Genomic DNA, 24700 nt, shown 5'->3' with positions numbered 1-24700 from the left:
AAAATATGGATATCTCAGACATTCTGGATTAGGCAAGGCTTGTAAGGTAATAAGGTAATAAGGCTTATAAAGGTACCCTTGTGAATCGGAAATATGAATCCAGTAAAATATTAATAATGACAAGCTCCAAGGTATGGGAAATAAATACGCCGCATTCCATTTTCCTTGCGTAAAAACAGTTTAGTTAAACCACTCTCTGCTAACCATCGTTAAAATATGTAATAACATCTCAGACAGGGNGGCGCTACAACATTTTTCCAGACTATTTTTTGCTCCATGTTATTTTAGCTTTATGTTATTTTTTCTATATTATTTTTGCATTATGTTAATTTTGCTTTTTTATTTGCTGTATTATTATTGCTGTATTATTTTTACGTTTTACTTTTTTGCTTTCTGTTATTGGATTTTTTTTCATTTTTATTAATTTCCCTAGCCGCAGCACTCGGCCCCTCATTCGCCTAACCCTGTGTAATGGCCAATGGTGGATGGTCTCTGGAATAAATAAGTAAGAAAGGCAAAAAACTATTTTGGTGGAAAAAGCAAAGAAAAAAAAAACAATATCGCAGCGCGCCGAGCCGGTGTGCGTGAGATGGTTCTTTTTTTCTTTGGTTAAACTGCTGAGTTCAATTTATTTATTTTTAAAAATATTCCTAAGTATGTCCCTGAATTAAACATCCATTAGTAGACCTTTAAATAAATATTATCCTATAATTATAGTTTTACAAAATGACATTTAAAATTGATGAATCATTCAAACATTTAATTCAAATCCAACTTGTTTGAATCATATGGTTTTCTATTTCGATATTTTTTATGAAATTTAAATCATGGTGAAACAAATGGATCTTAAAGGGAGTGTTCGCGAAAAATGAAAGGGGGTATAGGTTTACGTCGAAAAAATAGCGTTTTTCGTCGCTTCTAATCTTACTTCTATCTGTTGCGTCTAGAAGGAGAAAATTGTTAAAAACGACTCATACCGAAGAAAGTAGCGTCGATACAAATTCGCTAAGTTGAAACATTCAACTCGGATCCTAAATTAATCAATTTAATTTCAAACAAATTATTCATATATTACAAACAGTAGTCCTCGATTATTTTTCGACGCATTCGTATATAGTTAATATTTCATAATATTTTTGATTTTGTTTTTGAAAATAATATTTCGCTGGCGCCGGATTTCCTGGAAAATATGAAAATGTCGTCTTCATTATCAAAAATTCTCGAAACAGGAATAAATGTTTTCAAAAGTAACTATCAGACCATAAAAAAAAATAAAAAATATTATAAAATATCAACTTTATACGGATGCGTCGAAAACTTATCGATGATTATTAATTGTAATATCTGAATGATTTGTTTGGAGTTAATTGATTATTTTACGATCCGAGTTGAATATTTCTGAATTTGTATGGACGCTACGTTCTTTAGCATGAGTCGTTTTTAACAATTTTCTCCTTATAGACGCAACAGAAGTAAGATTATTAGCGATCAAAAGCGCTTATTTTTCGCCGTAAGCCTATACCTCTTAAATTTTTAGCGAACACTCCCTTAAAGATAGTTTCTTGCCGTACAAAATTACTACGTAAAGTATATTACAGAAATTAAACCATAGCAAATAAAAAGTGTTCAAACGTCATTTGGATGTAAAGAGTATTTTTTAACTTATAACATAAAGATTTTATGCAATAAATGCACTGTGAGCTTACTCATAATTTTAAGAGTAAGATAGATATTTTAAAATTTTAATTAGAAAAAAATATTTAATTATGGCTTCTACACTTTGTACTTCTTATGTCCTAAGTTGCATGAATATTATCTAGATTGTAATAAATGAAAAATTGCATCAATTATAACTAATTACGTTTATATTAAAAATATAAAAATAAAAAACTTTTGTTGCAGGATCAACAGGTGGAATCACTGTAAGGAACAGAGTAAGGTTCCGTCACGTTATTTTCATGTGTATTCAGCCACCGCTTTATTATCAAACACAGGAGTTGAAATCTCCCAGTTTTAACAGAGCTGAAGAGTCAACTGAGCCAAATAATAAGTTCTCCGCACAGGAAGGACTTCAGGGGCGTAGATTGGAAAGTATGAGGGGGGGCATTGAACCGAAAAAGGGGCGTCAACATTTTTAACTAAAAGAGAGATGAGGGGGTCACATAAGGTATTGCGAAAAGCAGGTGTCAACTGGTTTCTTTAAATTATAATTGTAGGTCACATGTGGTTTCTAAGGGTTGATATAGGAGGAGTGAAAGGGTTGAGGGTGGGTGGATGGGGGGAGGGGAGGGAGAAAGGTTAAGGAGGATATGTGGTTTATGAAAGCAACAAATAAGGAGCAAAACAGGGGTATCTAAATCTTGTTTCAATAATTCTAAATTTCTTTTTAATTTGTAAAATATTTCTTAAGTAAGTTGAAAAAGGGGAAGAAATATTTTCAGTTTTTACTATTTGGGTTAAAAAAACTAAATCAATTTCTGTAATTGTACAATGTTTTAGTAACATATTTTTTTATTAGACGGATAGAGGAGGAGGGGGGGGGGGTAGCTTTGAACTTGCACAGAAAGGATACATAATGCAGAAAAAACTAGAGTAACATTATTTTCTAAAATTTTTGTTGCATTAGCTCTTCTAAGCAATATATATTGTAAGCTAATTTTATCTTTAAAAAAAAACTAAAAAACTTTATCTCAATTGAGCCAAGCCAAAAAATTCTTGACTTAAAGATTAAGCTAGACGCCGGTTTGGTGAAGGAGGGGTGTAAACATGCCCCCACTCAAAACATAAAACCCTAGAAATCAAACTAGGGGGGGGGAGGGGGGTCCATCCCCCAATCTAAGACAGGACGTATCTCATTATCCAAATACTTATTTCATGTCAACTCCAATCGTATTCAACTTCCCTTAATACTACTCTCTCTCCTACCTTTCCCCAGATTAAATAAACTGTTCTCGTATCTTCAAGTGACCCCTAGCTTGAAGTATTTGTACTATTCACAACGGTACCATTAGAAGCATTATCAAAGCGTGGATAAATTAGTTTTTCTTCAAAAGAAACTTCGCATACTGTAAGTTAAATTGTTTTGGTTTTTATTTAAAAAAAAAACTCTAAATGTATTTTAGGTGAAAAGGTTCCTCAAAACTTCATGGTAAACATATCCAAAGCTTCTCTTAAATTACATTATTATGAAGCNCCCCCCCCTCCCTTCTTTACAAACCATCAAATAAACCTGAGGTCACGAAAAAGGTCGGAATCAGAACAAAACGCTCAATTCCTGCAGACAAAGTTAGACATAGAATAAATATGGAAACATCCTTCAATAGTCTTTACAAATAGGAAATCCAATAAGAATACTTCTTGACTTTCACAAACAGGAAATCCAATAAGAATACTTCTTGACTTTCACAAATAGGAAATCAAATAAGAATACTTCTTGACTTTCACAAATAGGAAATCCAGTAAGAATACTTCTGTACTTTCACAAATAGGAAATCCAATAAGAATACTTCTACACTTTTACAAATAGGAAATCCAGTAAGAATACTTCTTGACTTTCACAAATAGGAAATCCAATAAGAATACTTCTTCACTTTCACAAATAGGAAATCTAAGAAGAATACTTCTTCACTTTCACAAATAGGAAATCCAAACAAATAGGAAATCCAATGAGAATACTTCTTGACTTTTACAAATAGGAAATCCAATAAGAATACTTCTTCAGTTTCACAAATTGGAACTCCAATAAGAATACTTCTGCACTTTCACAAAAAGGAAATCCAATTAGAATACTTCTTCACTTTCACAAATAGGAAATCCAATAAGAATACTTCTTCACTTTCACAAATAGGAAATCTAATAAGAATACTTCTTCACTTTCACAAATAGGAAATCCAATAAGAATATTTCTGCACTTTTACAAATAGGAAATCCAATAAGAATATTTCTGCACTTTTACTATCGGGAATCAGATTTTATTATTTCTTCAAGTTTACAGATAATCCAAACGGAAATCCAAAAAGATTTACTTGCAAGCCCCTTAAATGACTTAGATGACTTCCCTCCGTTTAAATGATCTACCGCTAAAAAAACGTTCTACATATTGCATTGTATGCCGGAAAAAGGAGACAAGACATCAAACTTTTTACAGAACTTAATATTTTCATCTCTTGAATAGAATGCAGAGGCGAGAGTTTAAATCACTAAACTTAAACTGGGTTTCCGGACGAAGTGGAGAAAATACCGAGTTTAAGTTCAGCTGGAGTGGTTTTAATTTAGAGTTTTCTAATAAAGGAAGTTTTGCAAAGGCGTTTTCTCCTAGAAATTGGGGGTGTGAAGGTAAGGGGTGGGGAAGAAAGGAAGGGGAAAAAGTAGTAATCTGTGTTTGTTTGTTTGTTTGTATTTATGATCATAACTCATGAACCCTTGGACAGGTTTGCTTCAAATTTTGATTGGGGAACTCGGTAGAACCACAAGAATGCTCTTAACTTGGTTTTAAAGTTTAAAATTTAGTGGACTGGGTTTAATAAAGGTAAGTATCCAGTTAAAGCTGAGTTCCCGAGCTAGTATATTATTCAACTAAAGCAGGTAACATAAATGCATCCAGAAATTATGACAATACAAGAAAGAAATTAATTTTTAAATAATTTGTTTTAAGATTCGAAACTGTTTGCATTATCATTTGAAATCGCGTGTTTATCTACGATTTTAATCCTTGACAACTGCCGATAATCCAAAAATATAAAGTCTTAATATTTTTCAAACTATTGACTGTTTAATGCAACGAGGTTGAGTGATTTAAAAACAATAGTTTTTTAATAACGCAACCTCTCATTGTGTTTATATTTTCTTATAACGTATAAAATATAACAAGAAATATATTTTACGTTGTTTGGACCCGCCTAACCAGGATAGGTTGTTTTGCTAGTTGGCCAAAAAATAGTTAACGACAAGGACAATAATAAATAATTTCTTTCCTTTCTTCAATTGTTCCAAGATTCCGTTACTGCAAAATAATTTTGGAACTTTACCGCAATATCTAAACGAACTACAGGGTGTCCCAATAAACATGGGAATTCAGTGACTAATTCGATATCGTCTTTTTAAATAATTCTTTAAGTTAGTAAAGTGCTACTGAGAAAGCTGTAATCTGTAAGAGCTTCGTCTGCTATGTTCACAATTTGTCTGTTTATGTTTTGACTGCATACGGTTGTACAAACAAGAAAATTGCAGTACACAAACAGAGTAAACTTGTCAGTCTTTCCTGTTCATCTTGCGGAGACATTATAGACACATCTTTACAGTCTTTTACTCTTTTCATAAAATAAACTCGAATCTACCAGACATAAAAATATTATGGCTTTTGAAATTAGGTATTACAATGCTAATTCATAAAAAAGACTATATCCAATTCGTCACTGAATTTTCACGTTTTTTGGGACATTCTGTAGCAAAAACCAACTTTAAAATTCTTAAAGTTTCTGCTCAAAAAAATCGTTTTTTACTAAAGCGTGTATTGTAATGATTGCTAATTCAGTCTCTGTGTATAAATCTAATTGTCAGAATTAGACAATGAATACAATTTCAGATTTGAAGCTCTGCATTCCAGATAGAGAACACTTTTCTACGATATTGAGTCAATATTTGAATTTAAAATTAGGTTAAAGAAAACAAAAAAATACCTGGTTCAACTTAACCATGATTCCATATAAACAACAAACTGAAAGTTGATACATAAGGTCACATACCTAAAAATAATAATATATTGATCAAAAATAAAACTATGATAAAAATGAAAAATATTTTTTTTAAATATTTTTTTTGAAGTTCTTCTACAATCAACCTTTCAAGAACAATTTTTGTTAAGTTTAAACCTTTAAGCTATATATTTCATCATGATTAGTCATGATACACCACAAAGTAAAAAACCACAAGAATTTATATCGCAATAAATAAAACTTTAAGATTGCGTTATTAACAAGAAAAGACAATTCCAGAAATTTATCAGATTAAATTTTTAATCTTTTAGTTTGAGGTGTTTTTAACACCAAGGGTCATAAAGTGTAATTTTCTTCAGGGGGGCAATAATTACTAAATTATAGGTTCAAATAATCTAATTGATTTTATGACAACATTTTCAGACGCAAAATATCTTTTATACAGTTTGAAATACGGAGGCCATTAACATTTCAGGAATTATTAGCAACAAGCTGAAGGGCCCGGCGCTGCCGGTGAAAGAAATTTTTTTAAAAATTTTAAAAATAATATCTAAAAAAAATATTTTTTTTAAAATTAGCTTATAACACCCCCCGTCCACCCATGAGTGTCCACAAAAAATGTCAGCCCAATCGGTCCAGCCGTTTGGCCGGCTATAGACAACATATATATATATACGACTGTCTTGTTTTATTATATAGATAATAAATTTTTTTTGAACTAATTTAGCGATGACATTATTATTTTGAAAATCTGATCAAATTAAGCAAAAAATGCAAATCATTACATAAAAAAAGTTTTATCAAATACATTAAACCAAACCATTACTTTTCTTAAATAAACTGCCCATTTTATTATTTTTGTACAAACATCATCATAGAGCCAGGTGTAATGCCTGATTTGAAGCTATAAATAATGCTCAATAGTTGAAATCTTAAGAGGTCCTAAGACCAAATCTAAATTATATTTGTAAAACTTAAATTTCTGACATTAATTTGGATTTTATGGATTAGCAATAATCTAAGTAGGTAAAAAACTTTGGTTAACATAATGCAAAAATAATTCTTGACTTTAAAAACTTTAAATCGATTACAATATACAACATTTCAACATGCATAAACATCTTAGAGTCAGGTGTAATGCCTGATAACTGCTTTGAAGATATAAATAATTCTGAATTAGGTGCAAGGGTTAATTTATGGGAGAAGAGTTTAAGGGATCTGAAACTTTCAAAACTATGCTTAATTTAAAGGGACTGTATACGTAATATCAATAGAGGCATGCCTGAAGAACAATGCGATGGTAAAAGTAGATATTTTTTTAACCCCAATGACCATTAAGGTGGTAAAAGTAGATTAAGAAAATGTCCTTAATCACGATCACTTAATCTGATTATCCAATGTACACAATTTTGATTTTCTTCTTATATTCCTGTTTTTGGATATTTTTACTGTATACAGTTACGTTTGATAACAATTACAGATACAATGCTATATCGATTGGACTAATATCCGATTGAATAAAAGTAAGCTGTTCACAGCTGGCTTTTAGAGCATTTAAACAAATCTAAAAATCATGTTAATATTAAATTATTTAAAAACCAACTTCAAGACTATGGTCATTTTGAACGTTAGTCTTAATAAGCATTATTCCAAAACTTACGTTCATTCAATCGACGTTTAGTTCAATTGATATGACACAATCAACACCAGAAATCAAAACCGGTTTTTCAAAAGAATCAGGGTTCAGATCGATTCATATCTTTTTTCCTTAAAACATTTAATTCAAGTCTTTAAACAGATTTTTTGACATTTTTTCACTTAGTTCAGTTGAAAACATTCGGCTGATATTATTTCAGTTTTTTTTTTAAATTTTATCTAAAATAAATTTGGTTGATAATAGCTCCGTTTATAATAGTCCAGTTATATTAATTCGGTTGATATTAAGTCTTTTCATATTAGAACAGCTAACATTAGATCAGATAATAATATTAGTTTAGTTCGGTTAACATAAAGTTGAATTAAAATTAGTTCAGTTGATATTAGTTTCCGTTGGTGTTAGTTCAGTTTGATTTTAGTTCAATTGATATTCGGACAGTTGAAATTGGTATAGTTAATATTAGTTCAGTATATATAGGTTCAATTATTGGTTGGTTGAGATTAGTTCAGGTAATATAAGTTTAGTTGAAATTGGTTCAGTTGATATTAGTTTAGTTAATTGCTAGTTCAGATGATTTAAGTTCAGCTTAAGAGTGAAAAGTCATGATCGATTTATCTTTTCCTGGAGCATGAATACTAGAAATAAGAATTCATGAGAATTAAACGTCAAAAACCCCGGTTTTCTGTTTTTGTAATGTAATGTAAGAAAGAAGTTAACACATTGTAGAGTACATCCAATTAAGTACATATTACTGCATAGTAAATTTCATGAAGTACATATTACTGCATAGTAAATTACATTAAGTACATATTACAGCAGAGTAAATTACATGAATTAACTTCTGCAAAGTACATTACATTAAGTGCACAGATCAGCAAAGTACATAAATATCTATTACATACTACATCAAAGTACATCCCATCTAGTACACACTTCAGTAAAGTACATAATGTCTAGCTGAAATATGAACTAACGAAACTATAATGTCAACTTCTCTAAAAGCATCGCAAACTTTTGTGAGGTACAGGGTGTCCCACGAAACATGACAGTTGGTGAACAGTTTTAATTGTAGTCTTCCATACTTTGTTAATAAAATAAACAGCGAAAAGTCTTTAATATTTAATATGGCATATAGGCAGAAGACATTCAAATTATTCACCAACTGACATGTTTGGTGGGACACCCTGTATAATAAATAATTCAGGGGAACAGTTTTGAAAGCAGGACAGTTAACTTTAACAAGATAAATTCTCCGCAACATTTTCTCTGGGGAAAATCAAAAAATGATTTCATAGATAAAAAAAACTTGAAAATCCGATTGTCATTTCATGTACAAAAATAGACTGGATTTGAAAAAGTGTACATTTTACAGTTAAAAGATGTAGTTGTATAGTTGAACAAGTGTCGACTGTACAGTGCAGTACAATTATAAAGTTGTAGTTGTACAATTGAACAATTGTACACTTCTGAGTTGAAATGTTGTACAATTTACAGTAAACATTTGAAGAATTGTATAACACGTATTATACAGTTATCCAGTTTAAAGTTCAAACTTTTAAAAGTTTTAGCATTTTAATAGTTTTACACTTTACAATTGGGCAAATTTGACAATACCGTTAATAATTGTACAACTGAACATTAAAACGTTACATAGACTTGTCATAGTGTCCATTGTACACCATTATACCTGTACATTTTTACAGTTGGGCACATTTTGACCATACAGATAATAATTGTACAATTGAACTTTAAAACGTTACAAAGACATATTAAATTGTCCATTGTACACCACTATACCTGTACATTGTTACAATTGGGCAAATTTGACAATACAGTTAATAATTGTACAACTGAACATTGAAACGTTACATAGACTTGTCATAGTGTCCATTGTACACCATTATACCTGTACATTGTTACAGTTGGGCACATTTTGGCCATACAGTTAATAATTGTACAATTGAACTTTAAAACCTTACATAGACCTTTTAAACCATAGTGTACATTGTACACCACTATACCTGTACACTGTACACTGTACATAGTACACCACTATACCTGTACACTAAAATATAAACATTTAGACAAGAACATCGATAATTGATATTTAACAAATTGTCCTAAAACCTAAAAAATTGGGAAATACTTGACGGTGATCTATGAACGAATATTTATTATTTATAAAATAATTTTTTGAAAGAAAATTTTGCGGTTCACGGTTATCTCTTTTCTCTACTTGCCACGTGACGCAAATTAATATTAAATCATATTTCAGGCTTTTATGATTTCATGAATCAAGCCACAAACAGGGCTTTAAACATTTTTATTTATTTTTAAAAACTCTCTTCAAAAAAAATAGTTTTCTTCGAAATAATTTCGTAGTGTTTTTTTTTATGAAAATAAATGTAAAAAGAATATTTGTCAGAAAAATCATCCACCTTGAACATTTTTAATTTTTCCTCTCACTATCAACTATTTGTAAGATAATAAATAAACGCAAGGTATAGAATTAGATGTTAGAAGTGGGAGATGATAGAAAAAAGGAACATTGGTCATGCAAAAAAACAGAAAAACTTCAAAATGAATTTTTTTCTACTTTTTTGACAAAAAAAGATTCCGCAAGAGTCATGTATATTCCAAAATTTTTAAAGTTCATGATTTTTATAAGAAAACTAATTATGGAGTCGGTCTACACCCCATTACGTTGACCCGTAACGATCTATAAGTGTAATTGAACACGGTAAAGGTTTAATATTACTATTGTTACAAACATTTAACGCTGATTATATCGATGATGAAGATTGTAAATATTTCATGTTTGTTTTATTTTAAAATGAATAAAAATTAACAGTGAATTTGTTCACATTAACCTTAGTTGTAATGAGAGTGCTTAAGTACATGTTTAAGGTATTTTTGACAATCGTAAATTCGTAAAAAAATGCTTCAAAAATATTATTTTCCTTGGATTTTGATTTCTTCTGACTAAATAGAATCACGTGAGAAGGTAAAATATTTGCAGCATTACTGGTACAGCTTTGAAACCTTGTAACTTCTATAGATATGATTTTACGCATAGATATGAGAGAATAAAAATCTATCCATTCTATATTATAAATTCAAATATATTCCTCTATATAGCTCTTGAATAGATTGAAAACATATAAGATTTCATTTATACTATATTTACTTAAGTTTGAGCACATAGATTCAACTTGCTTAGAAACTGTCTCATCAATTTTTAAGACAGGGTTGACTTTGAGGTGTCGCAACGCCATGGGCTTGGATTTTACCGCTCTAACTCACTTATACTTTTCTGTAGTCCTTTACATGTACATTTTAACACTATAAAGCACGTGCTGTTAGCTTCAGTCTTTAAGAAGTAATTGGCAAACTGCTCATCGATTTTTGCTTGAGACCTTAAAATCACTGTGAGTGTGCCAAAAAACGGGGACTCAAAAAAAGGGCCGGGGGGGGGGGGAGGTTTGAAGAAATAAACAGGAAACTAAGAAAAAACTTCAGTTTTATTACTGCACGGTAGCTGGTCAAACAGGAAGCTAGAACTAATTAAATTTCGCATAAACAAGTTGATTAGACAGACAGACAGACTAACAAGACAGACAGTGAGACAGACCATAAAGAAAACAAAGCTTAATTTGTTTTTTTCTATTCTTTCCTTTTTTAAAACCTATTTTCATACAGTTCAACTTTTTCTTGTAAAGTTCTCACTACGTTTCAACAAATCTTTAAACTTATTGTTTTAATCACTTTCGTCATTAAACTGATTAAAAGGGATTTAACAGAGTTTATTGTAGTTACAGCGTTAAACCGTTTGAAAAGTGTTAAACCATGGATATGTTTCTAAGGCAGCGGCCAATCTGTGTTACTCGCGAATGCTGCAATGAAATATAAGACAGAGAGAGAGCCAGTTCTAGCCGCGTCACTCGACCCCCTAGCCTGTCCTAGCCGCGGCTCTATGCCCCCTAGCCTGTCCGCGATGCTAGGCCCCCAAGCCGGTTCTAGCCGCGTCACTCGGCCCCCTAACCTGTTCTAGCCACAGCGCGCGGCCCAGAAAGTATCTAAACCTAACCTAACCCTAAGATATATACTAATCTCTCTCTTCTTATAATTCATTGTGGCATACGCGAGTAACAGAGTTTGGCCGCTACCTGTTTCTAACACAACATCTTTTTGTCTCTTGCTTCCTAGACTCATAAAAGAAATCTAGATAAATTAAAGGGACAGCGAGCGTAATTTCAAGTGACCTTCCATACAAAGATGGCCATGCACGAATCACAAAGACTTTTGTCCTATCACAGAAATAAACACTTTTTGAGTAAAAAAAAACGACGATATCTTTCACAATTTTTATCACAGTAAGGTTTCAATGATACTGTTTAAAATCGGGCATTGCCATCATGGCGGGTCACTTGAAATTAAGCTCACAGTCCGTTTAAGTAATACATGTTTCTTACACCACATCTTTTATTCTCTTCCTTCTTATGGCTCATTTAAGAAATCTTGATATATTAAAGAAATCTAGATATATTCAAGGGAAATCTAGATATATTAAAGAAATCTAGATATATTCAAGGGAAATCTAGATATATTCAAGGGAAATCTAGATATATTCAAGAAATCAGACATCTAGATGTATTAAAGAAATATAGATATATTAAAGAAATCTAGATGTATTAAAGAAATATAGATATATTAAAGAAATCTAGATATATTAAAGAAATCTAGATATATTCAAGGGAAATATAGATATATTAAAGAAATCTAGATATATTAAAGAAATATAGATATATTAAAGAAATCTAGATATATTAAAGAAATCTAGATATATTAAAGAAATCTAGATATATTAAAGAAATCTAGATATATTCAAGGGAAATATAGATATATTAAAGAAATCTAGATATATTAAAGAAATCTAGATATATTAAAGAAATATAGATATATTAAAGAAATATAGATATATTAAAGAAATCTAGATATATTAAAGAAATCTAGATGTATTCAAGGGAAATATAGATATATTAAAGAAATCTAGATATATTAAAGAAATCTAGATATACTAAAGGGAAAGATTGCGATTTTAGAGTTGTATAAGACTTTTGATTTTCCTCTCACTACTATCTCTGTTATGCAATGCTGAAAAAACAATCAGAGATAAAAAATTCAAAATCTTTATTAAAGAGATTTTTTGTCCCCAGGACATGATCGGGTTGTTACGATCAAATCTCGGAATTTTTTTATTGCGAAAGTTTGGTGTTGTTTGGGTTTTTATATTGATCTACCAGGGGTTGTAATCTGGCAGCACATTCATTCATCCACGCTTCATTCATTCTGAGATGAGGGTTGACGAGATTCCAGCCGTCAACTTGTAACAACTTGCAGAAATTTACCAGTCTTGTTGAAATGTTAAATAATCTAAACCATGAAATATTAAACCCAAATTACACACTTGGGGGAAAAATACTACACTTTTAATCTTATGTTTTAATTTGCTCTCTTTTCCTTTACTTTATATATCTATATATAAATTTGGCTTGTCTGTCTGTTTGTTTGTTTGTTTGTTTGTTTGTTTGTTTGTTTGTTTGTTTGTCTGTCTGTTTGTATCCAATAAACGTCAAAACGGCTGAACCGATCGGGCCCAAATTTTGTGTGGGACATCTATGGACCACAGGGAAGGTTTATGAATGATTGAAATTTTAAATATTTGTCTCCGTCAAAATTCGATCTTCATTAAATTTTTGAAAATTTTGAACATCCACGAAATTTTTTGTGAAAATCAGCGAATTATTTTTGTTTTGTTTTACGATGTACACAAAGAGAACATGTTCACAATTAATTTTGACGCGGTCAGACTTTATGCTTCATATAGGTTGAATTTACTTTTACTAAAGGGGCAGAGGTGCGTGCAATGTTTCCAACTCGTGTATTAATCTTAAAGGGACTATTGGCGTAATTTCAACTAACCCTCCATATTCCAAGTTGCAAAGAGGGTAAATAGGAATAAAAGAACTCTAAAATATTTTCTCCTGAAACACTTAATTTTGTATGCTTTTGTTATATTTCATAAATAAATAATTTTTTACTTAATTACTTTACCCTTTCAGTCAGTTCAACCTTTACTATCCATCTCTCTACCCATCAAATCCCTCCCCTATTTGATTTCGNCCCCCCCCCCCCCCCTCCAGAAATTCTGTAAATGACAACCTTGTTTCCGAATTTGAATGTTTAGATATTTAAATCTCAATAAAATTATATCCCACCATGAACATCGATAAATGAAAATGTCGATAAAACCAGATATTTTTAAACAAAAGTCAAGTTAAAAAAACACGTAAAAAATTAACCATTTGCAAGAACTGCAACGAGTAAGATTTAGCACAATAAAAATTGCAAATTAGCACTTTCGCCACAATGTCGTAAACCGGTTTTGAAATGTTGTATCTGTTGCAATGAATGCATTGATAAATGACAAATGCAGCAGAATGGAACAGTGAATGGAACAGAATGCAGCAGAATGGAACAGTGAATGGAACAGAAAACAATTAAAAACAAAGTCCATGATAAATTTTGACAGAGAAGTAAGTTTTAACGTGTAATCCCCCCCCCCCGGAAAAGCCCTCCCCCCCATCCACCTCTCGGAACAGCAAAGGTATAGCTGATCAGGACCAATTAATCAATCATTGGGATGGACAAGCTTCCTGTAGAGTGGGAGGGGAGTATGGGGGGGGCGGGGCGGATGGAGAGCTTAAGATATACATCTGTCTATAAACATAGGTGGTGATTAGAGGGGGGGGGGGAGAGTGGGTGAATAATCAATGAGATTACTAAATAAAGATTTGGGATATATACATAATAATATAGACTGTTGTTATTGTTTGTCTCAATCTATAAACTTGAGCGTGAGCTTTCCTAATCAACAATATGTGTTCTACTTTGTAAACTTTGGATTGCGTTTATTATTTATTATCAATTAGGACAATTATGATGCTTTCACATGTAATTATTGATGCTTCGTGTTACCTAACATAACACAAGCTACGGACATCTCTAACATATCATTAACTGTAACAAAACATCAAAAATGTTCCTTTTTGAACATGGTAGTATTTTTTTACGAATGATTTTTGAAGATCGGGGGGGGGGGGAATGAAAAATTGAAAAACAAAAGGCAAGTTTTTTCCTCTGTATTCATACTTCTGGAGAATGAATGATTTTCAAAAGAGGGGGGTGATTTCTCAAGAAAATATACACCCCTGTTTATACATGCAGAAGAAAAGACTTAAGATTGGAATAGCACTCAGTCACTCAAATAAACTCGATATCTGTAGATTAATCTTCTAAATTGATGAATTTAAGTTTAATTTCTAGGATCCAACATTAATCGACATAATTTGCTTGTTTGTTTCTTTGATCCAATAAACGTCAAAACGGCAAAACCGATTCTGCGCAAAGTTTTGCGGCATCTTAATTTCCCGGAAAAAAATGCGCAAAATTCGGAAAATATGATTTGTTATTCGGAGAAAAATCCAGTTTTACAGCTAATATGGTTACTTGAAAAGAGGGGCACGAAGCGTCCTGAAATTCTAGTATTTAATAAATGACTCATAGAAAGAAATTGACGACTTTGCCGAATTCTTTAACAGATTTGAAACACAAAGTTTTTAACTCTGCTCTTGTTTCTCCGCAAGTTAAATGTAAGTGATGTTGGGATGTCAGGAAAGGGCTGGAAGGGGAGGGATTGTTGGCGGGGGGTAATTACGGAGTAAGTTTATAAGAAACCTTATACTTGAATCCTATTTAATCCATGAACTGAAGAAACAGGGTTCATATCATTCTTCACTCTTCAATCTTCAATCTTCAATCTTGATATTTCATTTCTCAGGCAAATATATAAATCTTTATCTAATCGTTCAGAACCTTTTATTCTATTTTTATATTTTTAAGTTTATCATTCTCTTTATTTTTCCATCAAGAAAATGGGATACCTTAAAGATAGTAAATATAGATAGTAAACCTCTCTTAGATTTTTAGAATAAGAGAGATGTATGCATGCTATTACAGAATATTTCAATTGCATTCAATATAATTAAATTGAGTAGGAAGGGGGGGGGGGGATATCTCTATGGAAAACGTAGAAACCTGTATTTCCTACTTGTCCCAGTGTCTATTAAGCTCCTAATGTCTACTGCTGTGTCTAGACTTTATCTCAAAAACTGTAGAATCATTTATTCTTACATTCAATTCTTTATCGTCTTCTTTTCCTTCTTTTCATATATACCTTTTTATATATACTTTTTCATCTATTTTTTATCTACTTTTTCATCTTCTTTTTCATCTTCTTTTTCATCTTGTTTTTCATCTTCTTTTTCATCTTCTTTTTCATCTTCTTTTTCATCTTCTTTTTCATCTTCTTTTTCATCTTCTTTTTCATCAACTTTTCATCTACTTTTTCGTCTACTTTTTCGTCTACTTTTTCATCTACTTTTTCATCTACTTTTTCATCTGCTTTTCATTTACTTTTCATCTGCTTTTCATCTACTTCTCATCTGCTTTTCATCTACTTTTCATCTGCTTTTTCTTCTTCCCGGAATAATTTTTCTTTTTCATTCTTATTCTTTCAATTCAACTAATTCTTAGATTTCAAATCCACCCAAGTTACAAGATGTTCAATGTTCATGCCTTAAGCAGGATTGCTACTGCTTTTTTGTTTTATATCATTCATTGTCGTTCACCCCTCCCTTCCCCTTGCCCCTCCCCCCTCTTTTTTCAAAATAATTTTCTTAATTCTTTTTTTGGTATTTAATTAAACGGTTGTTTCTCTTCTAATAAACGTTTTTTAGTTTTTCATAATTTTTTAGATTTTGTTCTTAATCCTACAAATCTACAAAATACTGTGTGCCCCAGTACAAACATTTCAATCCTTTAAATGTTAAAACGTTTTACCTAAACTATGTTGGGACTTTGGATCTTAAAGTGTGAAAGGCTATTTCAATTTTATATCATTTGAACTAATTTGAAAAGAAATCTGAATGTACTAGCTTAGAAACAGTGCTTAGGATCCATTTAATTTTGATGCGGATCCGGATCCTGGATCCGCGATGGAAAAAATGGATCCGGATCAGGATTCAGGTCATTTCTTTAAGATTTACTGAATTTTTTTAACAAAAAATAATTTTCAAATTTTTTGTTTTATTTTTTTACGCATATTTTTATCCCAAAACTTTATGGACCATGAAATTTTTATAATCTTGCGGATCCAACGGATCCGGATCCGGATCCTAAGCACTGCTTAGAAACCCAGCCAGCCAGTCTGGAGGCTAATCTGTCTTCATAAAAGTGAACCCATTCAACTTATAAAACCAAGCTAAGATTATTCTTGTGGTTCTACCGAGTTCCCCAATCAAAATTTGAGGCAAATCTGTCAAGGGGTTCATGAGTTATGATCGGATATATAAACAAATAAACAGAGATTACTACTATATCTTTCAATCATTTAACATTAAATACAGTGCTTGGGATTCATTTGGTTTGTATCCGCTCTGAAAAAAATGGAGCCAGGCTGGGAACTTTTGAATGGTGGATATCGGGATTAATGCTTGATCCACACTTTTTCTTAATCTCGAGATTTAATATTGCTAGTTCTCCTCTTATTAATCTCCAGATAAATTAACCGATCGGGATTAAGGATATCCCATTCTAAAGTTTTCAGCTCAGAAGTCAGAACTTGTAAATCTAAGGATCAAGCATTGATCTCCATCTTATACAGATCTATAGATTGATACATTTCCTCAATGATATCCCGTAATAATCATACCCTGCAGGGATACTTTTAATTTAGGGATCATAAATGAATCCTCAAATTTCAAGTACCCACATTGGATATCGAGATTAGGTGTTTTAGCTACACCCATTTCCATCCTTTATATTATCCCTATCTCTTTCCATTCTTTATCTTATCCCTATCTCTTTCCATTCTTTATCTTATCCCTATCTCTTTCCATTCTTTATCTTAACCATATCTCATTCCATTCTTTATCTTATCCCTATCTCTTTCCATTCTTTATCTTATCCCTATCTCTTTCCATTGAAATAATTAGTACATTACTTATAAAAAGTATAGTACACTACCATATAAAATGGATAGATCGACCTTAGAATTATTCTTCATCATAGGTCCGTAGACGGGATACTACTATACATTCACTCCCAGTTCTTAGTTTGAATTAAGTAGCTGGCAAATTACGTTTCATTGAAATGATCAGAAACAACCTCTTTAAAAACAACCTTTGAAGGAATTACCTAAAAATGATCTCTTTCCATTCTTTATCTTATCCCCATCTCTTTCCATTCTTTATCTTATTCCTATCTCTTTCCATCCTTTATCTTATCCCTATCTCTTTCCATTCTTTATCTTATCCCGATCTCTTTCCATTCTTTATCTCATCCCCATCTCTTTCCATTCTTTATCTTCTTCCTATCTCTTTCCATCCTTTATCTTATCCCTATCTCTTTCCATTCTTTATCTTATCCCTATCTCTTTCCATTCTTTATCTTATCCCTATCCCTTTCCATCCTTTATCTTATCCCTATCTCTTTCCATTCTTTATCTTATCCCTATCTCTTTCCATTCTTTATCTCATCCCCATCTCTTTCCATCCTTTATCTTAACCCTATCTCTTTCCATTCTTTATCTTATCCCTATCTCTTTCCATTCTTTATCTTATCCCTATCTCTTTCCAGTCTTTATCTTATCCCCATCTCTTTCCATTCTTTATCTTATCCCTATATCTTTCCATCCTTTATCTTATCCCCATCTCTTTCCATTTTTATCTTATCCATATCTCTTTCCATTCTTTATCTTATCCCTATCTCTTTCCATCCTTTATCTTATTCCTATCTCTTTCCATTCTTTATTTTATCCCTATCTCTTTCCATTCTTTATCTTATCCCTATCTCATTCCATTCTTTATCTTATCCCTATCTCTTTGCATCCTTAATCTTATCCCTATCTCTTTCCATTCTTTATCTTATCCTTATCTCATTCCATCCCTTATATTATCCAAATCTCTTTCCATTCTTTATCTAAACCATATCTCATTCCATTCTTTACCTTATCCCTATCTATCTTAAAAATTATTTTTCCATATTATCCCTAAATTATTTTTCTATATTATCCAGGATTAAAAACTTTAAAATGAGCAGAAGTTCAATGTGATGTTAGTCTATGCATAAAATAAAAGTTTTTATGGATATTTGGATGAACAACTTTTATCAATTTAAGTTTTTGATTTTTGACAAAGGGGTAAATATTTTCCTGTCACATTTCTTCTAAAAATTTTTAGAAACAATTTTAACTTGAAGAAAACTTTAAAAAAATATTAATTGGAAAATATATGCTCCTGGCTTTTAATGTAGTGAACGCCTACTCCATAACAATTTCTCGCCATAAGTATCTATCACGGCTACAATCCCGTTATATTATCAACAACACTATCAATGGGCGCGATCTAGTTAGCTATGTCAACCGGACAATAGCGATCTATTAATCAATGTCTCAAACAGGACACGATCCACGCGGCTACAATCCTGTGAACTATCAACAACACTACCACTGGGCGCGGTTTGCTATGAGCTATATGGACAATATACAACATAATTTACTATGGGCCTATATTTTTGCTACATTAATACTAGATTATATTTTGATAATTTTTCTGCATAATTTTGCAGTTGAAAAGGAAGCCCTGCATTATAGTTAGCAAAGTTGTTCTAAAACTAATAAACATAATTATGGTTTAATAGGAAGCCCTGCATTATAGTTAGCAAAGATGTTCTAAAACTAATAAACATATTTATGGTTTAAAAGGAAGCCCTGCATTATAGTTAGCAAAGTTGTTCTAAAACTAATAAACATAATTATGGTTTAAAAGAGCTTGGTAGATACATTGAACGTTGAAAATTATAAAACTCTGGCATGAAAACATATTACAAAATGTTTCCCTCTCCTATTTATTTCTGAGAAACATTTCCCCTTCTAATTATTAAGAAAACGTTTTATGAAGTTGTTAAAAATATGTAACCCCTCTCTCTAGCTTGTTAAATAAAAGGAAATTCATAGGAAAGAAAAATCTCTTAAAACCACTTATAATAATCCTGTTTCTTTTTGCTTTTTTCACTTATTTTAATAATCTCCAAAAGGTTACTTCAAATATTTAAAAAAAGTTATAAATGTAACCCCAATTTAAGCACAATTTCAAGTAACCCTTAATTCACGATGGTAATCTTGAAAACTTTATCTGATCAATAATGTAAAAGTGATTTTTAAGTTTAGAAGTATTCAATTCAGATTATTCAGAATTTCCTGCAGTAGACATGCACAAGTCATTTTTGCACAGAAACCACAATTGAAAATAATCAGTTTTCAAAATTAAAAACAATGAAATCTAATTCATACTTGATCAGAAAAACATTTCAAGGGCAACGTCATTTAAAAATATTTTGGATCTACAATATTTTGGATCTACAATATTTTGGATCTACAATATTTTGGATCTACAATATTTTGGATCTACAATATTTTGGATCTACTCTACACTCCTTTATTCATTTAATGTAGGTTGTGAGACTGAGCTGATTTATTAAATCTATTAACCGTGGAGCTTGTTTTACTTCTAAATTAATGCAGTTAACTGCTTGCTATTGCATGATTAAAACCCTTTGCTTTGAAACATTACAAAGAGGAGGGGCTTCAAGTAAAAGGTGGAGCTTTAAGTTTTTAATAGAAATCATTAAATGTCATATTTTTTCGTAATAATGTGAAGTAAATGAGTCTTTGCCCCAAACTCTGATTTTCTAAATCCTTTATGTTCTAGACCTTAGATATTTGAGTTTGTGGAAAAAACTAATGTTTCTAACAAAGAAACTGGAATACATTTTAACTTTAAATATACAAGAAAGTGGTAAGTAGTGATTAAGATCCGGATCCAGAATCATTACTCCCTGGTAAATATACGGATCCCAAGTGACGATATTTTAATCAAAACATCGAAAAAAAAAACATATTTAAATTGTCAGTTATATCTAAATATCATTCTTTTTGTTGAATTGTAACTTTTAAATCAACCAAGAAGGAAGATAATTTTTTAAAAAATCTGTTTTAGGTGATAGAGAAATTACAAGAAACTAGCAAAACTTACAAGAAGCATTCATGAGCTGAATACAGAACCATTCTTTACAGAACGGATGAAATGGCATTTCCAAATGATACGTTAGATTGAAATCTCAAATGTTTTTTAATCATATTCAACACTTCTATTAAAAGAGCGATTGAGGAGAACAACACCGTTTTGAAGTTTAAGTTTGTTACATAATAAGTTTTAACATAAAGTCTCCTTCTGTCTGGTTCAGCGCAATGGATCCTAAGAAAAAAAGAGCTCACGCACCTCTGCCCCTTCAGTAAAAGTAAATTCAACCTTTATGAAGTATAAAGTCTGACCGCGTCAACCTTGTTGCACCGGCTAGTCCTGCCCAGTGTCCATAGAGCTATGCACAGTACAAACTGGGACCGGAAAGGTTGACCCGGCTCGGAATTTCAAATGTACTACGGCTGCCCGTGAGAGGTAAGGAAGAATAAAATACAAAAGAAAAGTATATAAGTATAATTTCCTTTATTCACTATTATTAAATGTTATTGTAGGTTAAGTGTTCTACAGCAATAAAAAAGAAAAAAGTTTATTCTTTTCTAATTTCTACTTAACCCTGAACGTCTAAAAACTATATTTTGAAACGCCGCGCCTTCAAAATTGAATGCATGTTATTCATCTTTTAATTGATAAAAATCAGCCATAAAATAATTTTAACTGTTTTTTATGGCGAATTAGTCTGGCAATTTTTAGATCCATATCGAACAGTTAAAAAAAAATACTTTTTAAATAAACATTGGATCGAAAAATAACAAAAACTCATGAATTTTCGTCCTAAATCTCGTGATGTATAATGTATAAAGTTACGTAAGTGTTTATAGGCTCAACTAGTTTATTTGTATACAAGCTATATAGAAAAACAGACCCAAAGACCAGGCATGTTTTAATTATAAGCAAGTTACGTGTTAATTACTACATGTGCAGTGTGAATTGTTGTTAAAATAAAAACTATTTCTGTCTAATTTATATAAAGCGATTTAAACCATATTCTAACAGAAAAGTTAGAACGAAGTTTATCATAGCAAAATGCTAGATATTTTTAGTGGTAACACCAAAGCCAAACCAATATTAATCAAGGGTTCTTGTAATTGAACCAAACCACTTCATAGATTATATTGAAATAGTTTGGACTTCAATGAACATTACAGTTGAAATGCGCTGACTGCAAAGTTAAAGGAAAAGGCACCAAATAGATTCTAGTGCAATGTATTCTGACGTCACAAGTGTCAACTTAGTTTTTGTGTCCGACAATGTCAAAATTATTAATAATTGTGATAATTTTAAAATAAAATGCTAATCTTACAGTAAAATAAGTTCAATTTTATGTTCTTTAGTTTCTGTTACACTGTTTTATTTAAACCTTGAAAACATGTCAACCATTGTGAGAATATTTTGTTTTCCTTGTTATATTTGACACTTGTGACGTCGTGTATAATTGGTTCATTAGTCTGTTGCCATCTATTGTACTTGATAATCTATTTTAAAGGCACTGTCAACATAATTTCAAGTGACCCCTATCCGATTCACCAAGGTACCCTTTAAAACTTTATCTGAGAAGCAGTAAGGAAGATATCGTCGTTTTTCTAACTTAAAATGAGATAGATTTTGACAAGCTTCCTCCTTCGTCGTTGCTGCGTAAAACCTTTGTCACGTTGTTTAAATAAAACCGGATATTAAAAATTGTTTTTTGGACACATCGGACACATCGCTTGAAATTTTGCAGACAATACCTTTAAAAATAAAGATCTTATTTTCTACCTGCTATTCTAAGTACAGCTCTGTCAGCTGGATCTAGCTGTAGAACTGACAGCGGCTGATCCCGCTGCCAAGCTTCCAGCGACTGCCGGTCAAACTCCATACTCGCGCCTGCTCGCGATATTTACCAGGTCTTAATCACAATCACACAACATTGCGCACGATTTAAATCCCAATAGTATGTCACATGGTAATAATTTGTTCTTAAACTCATCACGTTATTGCTGTACACACTGTACGCGATGTACGTTATTGTACACTTATAACACTTTTGTACAATTTTGAGCACTTTTTACAATTATGTATGATACGCTGTACACTTTTAATATTCACTTTTTAACACCAGATGTATTTACTGGCTCTCGATTCTTGATTCTTTGGTATTCTTTAAACTCGATTTTTTATTACATAATTAGTAGCTTCCTCTCTATTTGCCGTGACAATGTGATGCTGCAGGAAAGTACTATTTTCACGACTGTTTTTATTTTCAACATTTACTCCAACTTAGTCCACCATCTCACCTGAAATATTGATAGTAAATAAAACAATAAAAACTTAATCTTTCGTATTTGTAAAAATGTGCAATTGTCTGAATTACTTGACTTAAACCTTCTGTCTGAGCCACTGAGGTCAACTTGAACCAGGACAGGAGAGGTACTGAAACTATCCTAATCTACAGAGCGCCCCATATCATGTTAGAATATCTCCAATCTTTAGCACCAAAATACGCACAAAAAAACTCGAAGAATCTATTTCTTATTAAATTTTTCAAAATGATTCATTCTTCTTAAATTTTCTGATTTGTCCATTTAACATAATTTAGACCCATTGACGCGGTCTTATTTGATGTGGGACACCCTGTAGTTAATCTACAGTTCATAAATTCCAAACTCAGGACCGTTTTTTTGCAATTTTTTTGAACAAAAACTTTATTTTCATGTTTAAAGAAAAATTTTTCTACAACTTCAGATTCCTAGAAAAGAATTTTTAAATAAAATATAATTTTGAAGTTTATGACGTGTACTTTGTTAAATTGTTCGAGCTGAACGAAGAACAGAGAACAGGATGGGTTTAATTAAAATCAAAATTTGTCCAGGGGTGACAGAAAAAAATTAATTTTACATCAAAAATTCATTTTGGCTTTTATTATTTTTTTAGTGAAAAAGAATTACCCCTGATCAGATTTACAGCATGAAATCACACAGGGTAATAAAAAAGGCAATACCGAAATGTTTTAGCGGGAAAATAGTTTCGCGGATTGTTATGGTTTTAAAAAGGGTTTTTACGACGAAATCTTAACTCAGTCAGAGCAATAGATTTATGATTAATTACCTTGCATGCCCTAAATAATGCCAGCTTGATTCACATTATCATTTTATTCTGAAAAATTATAATAAAAATATCAAATATTATAATCCTGGGCCACAATATTTTTAGAACAATTTGTAGGTTTTTAAAAACAAGAAATCAAAATAACGATTTGAAGGTTATATAAACATTTTCTTAAAAAATCATTCTGCGAAAAAAAAAGCTAAAAACTGCAGGAAAATAACATTGGAAAAGAAATGAAATCAAGAAGCCAGGGATTGTCTAGGAGCTCCCTAACCTGATTGGGGTACGCCATCATATTCAGTCGTTTCTGAAGTCTCATTCTTTATAGATAACCCTGTTTATCTATTTCTTTTGATCTATAATCCTTACTTTTTTATAGAAAGATAAGCTGGTACTGTTACAATAGCCAAACAACAATAAGTAATGTCAAACATGAAGGGAGGGGGATGGAGGGAGGGGGGCTGGAGGAGTAAGGGCTTGAGGGGGGGGGCGAATGTAAACTTATATTAGGAACCAAAGTCCATTAAAGGAAATTAGCTTGAGTATACTTTAACATTATTATGATTAACATCAGGCAACTTTTTGTAATCAGACACCTTCCAATCAGACAACTTATAGACACATTCTAGACACCTTCTAGACACCTGGGTCAGGTTTATAAAATCTGCTAACCAATGCGATAAAATCCGCAAACTTTCAAAACAAATCTACAAGTTTTTAATAACGATGATAACATGCCAAATATCTATATGATATATGATTATTGCAAATTGTACATTACACCCGATAATTAAAATAAGAGTTTTATAAGACTAGCATCAGAAATTAACGGACATCAGTTTCAACCAAAAAAACAGCAATCAGTCTAATTATCAGCAGAGACATCATAAGCAAAAATGTTCTTTATTGACCAGTGACCAATGTAACACATTTATGAATACTCAAGAAATATTCCTCCGTGAAAAAATAACAGATTTAGGTAGAAAAAAAATTAGATTAATCTTTTAACTTTTTTAGATACT

General features: G+C 31.5%; 1 long non-coding RNA gene across 1 annotated transcript; it reads right to left on the bottom strand.

Annotated features, from left to right (window-relative positions):
- Positions 1–5617: 5617 nt before the first annotated feature.
- Positions 5618–23728, bottom strand: LOC111700360 (uncharacterized). The gene is made up of 3 exons (XR_002764980.1): positions 23679–23728; positions 22350–22867; positions 5618–5744 (listed from the first exon to the last, which is right to left on the bottom strand). It is a non-coding gene; the product is annotated as an uncharacterized LOC111700360 (long non-coding RNA).
- Positions 23729–24700: the final 972 nt, after the last annotated feature.

This window comes from Eurytemora carolleeae, unplaced genomic scaffold (genome assembly GCF_000591075.1).
Source record: "Eurytemora carolleeae unplaced genomic scaffold, Eaff_2.0 scaffold178, whole genome shotgun sequence".
Taxonomy (NCBI): Eukaryota; Metazoa; Arthropoda; class Copepoda; order Calanoida; family Temoridae; genus Eurytemora; species Eurytemora carolleeae.
This window is presented reverse-complemented; position numbering and strand designations above follow the sequence as displayed.